Source organism: Myotis lucifugus, unplaced genomic scaffold (genome assembly GCF_000147115.1).
Source record: "Myotis lucifugus unplaced genomic scaffold, Myoluc2.0 scaffold_123, whole genome shotgun sequence".
NCBI classification, from domain to species: Eukaryota; Metazoa; Chordata; class Mammalia; order Chiroptera; family Vespertilionidae; genus Myotis; species Myotis lucifugus.
The window spans coordinates 2,581,645-2,583,844 of NW_005871171.1; positions in this window are offsets into that span (position 1 = coordinate 2,581,645).

Here is a 2,200-nt window from a genome sequence, read left to right on the forward strand (position 1 = left end):
CCTCATTGCAGCGTTGCGGCGGAGAGGGCAATTGGTGTCTTTTATCATAACATCCAGATTGTTACTTGAAGCCTCTCCTCCACTCCTCCGGGAAGCCTCCGGGCCTCTCTCACGCGGAAGTGATCCGGCTCTTCTCTGTCCCAAGCGGACTCCTCGCCTGAGCCTCTGCACTGCTCTCTGCGGAAGCCCGCCCATCTCTCCGACAAGACTACCCCTGAGGACTCAGCCCACCCCACATTCCATGCGTCCGGCTCAGTGTGTGGCACGACCACATGAAGATGAAAGATGGCTAGATAAACAAAACCGAATGAATATCAAACACCAGCGGTGCCTCCTTTCCCAAAGCGGTGGGCACGCCTGATGGCGCAGAGGAGCCGCTCCAGGCCAGGCGGCCTCCACTGGGGGCGGCAGGGGTCCCTCCGGCAGCGACCTCCCTGTGCTGACCAGGCAATTTCAGGTGAACTCTTTAAATTTCACTCCTGGGGGAGACTGAAGCTATAATTAACCTCGATTTTAAGTCTCGGCTTGGTAATGTGAGCTTAACACAAGTGCCTCCATTTTGGGCCTGATAACTCTTTTTTTAACAGAGTGTGTGAGATTACTTAAATTTTCTGTATGGAATTTTCTTTCATTTTAAAGTGCACCATTTTTTTGAATTTAGATAATTAATTTTGAATTCTATTCCTGTCTTTGTATGTGTAATCATTCTTTATGAGAGCTGTAGATGTTAAGCATTATATTCAATTTTTTCATCTACTTCATCAATAAAGATAAGACTAGGCACCAAGATAAACTATACACCACCAGTGCCTGTACTGGACGCTGCATTAAGTTCATTCCATACAAATGCCAGCCTTTAAACCAATTACTCTTTTGCTTAGAGATGTTCTTGGGCCACAGAATTCTCCATCTGGGTGAGAGTCTGCTTTAAACTGGGATTTTAGTCTCTTGAGCTGGACTGAGGCTTGGAATGAATGAGCTAACCCACAGCTGAGGATAAGAAGGAAGGAGAAACCAAGTCTGATGAACCCCAGGCAGAGCAGACTGAGAAGCAATAGGTGGTCCAAAATGAAGCTCAAAAGTCATAGGCTAAATCATGCAGACCCGGGGGTGCAGCCTCCAGGCTCAGATTTCTTGATAAACTCTGTTTTTGTTGTCTTGTCTAAATAAAGATAGTTTGAATATACTCTTATTTTATAACCTTATGCCTTTTATTTTGACTCATGCATCCATATATCTAGTTCCTACTCAAAATCTGATCCAGAGACAAAAGCTTCAGGGGGAGGAAACATTTGCCAAGAGAAAAACCTGCAAGATCATCATTTATTTTATGTTTCTGTTAAAATAAAGTTGAATGATTGAAGCTAGAGACTTCTTTAAGAAACAAATAATTATGTGCTATCATTAGTCTTTTCCCCCCAAAATCACCACAGTCACTTGCTGGTGATTATAAAACAATGAAATTATATGTGTGATGTAACAATGTGACATTAATCAATGTGTAGAGAAGTCGCCGACTCAGATGGAGCGACTTGAGGACTGTAGTTTGCAGAGTAGAGCTGAGAGGGCTTGGTGGAGGGGTCCATGGACATGGAAGGGAGGGTGTACTGCTCCTTTCACAGCGTGTTTATGCTGCAGCACTGAATCTCTATATCACTTAGTGTAGTTCATTATTCTGATGACCAATATATGCCATTAAATATTTTGCACTTGGGATATTCTTTTGGGGATTTTGTGGCCTTGATACAAAAATGCACACGAAATAAATAAACATTGGCCCAAAGTATCAGAGGCAAAGTAAATACAACAAATCACACAAGCTTTGCCAGGGGAAGGTTACAACTAACCCCACAAGTCCTACCAATTACGGGTTCACTAGATGTTAGAACTCATCAAATGTGTGGCTTTAAGAACTAATACTCAGGGACATAAAATGAATTAAGTTTTATACTTGTTTCATGTCAGATCATTAAGAAAAAGCTGTTTACCTTCAAATTATTTTTATACCTTATAAAGCTGCTTCGCTGAGAGCTTGGCTGGCATTGATAAAGACATAAGAATAAACATGTGAATGACACTTGCTAGGAGGTTTATTATGAAGATTTTGGGTTCCTCAGGATTACAGTAAGCACTGTTAACTAAGTGTAAATATTGTCACACTTCATGTAAAATGTAATAATTTTATAACTGTATCATTCCA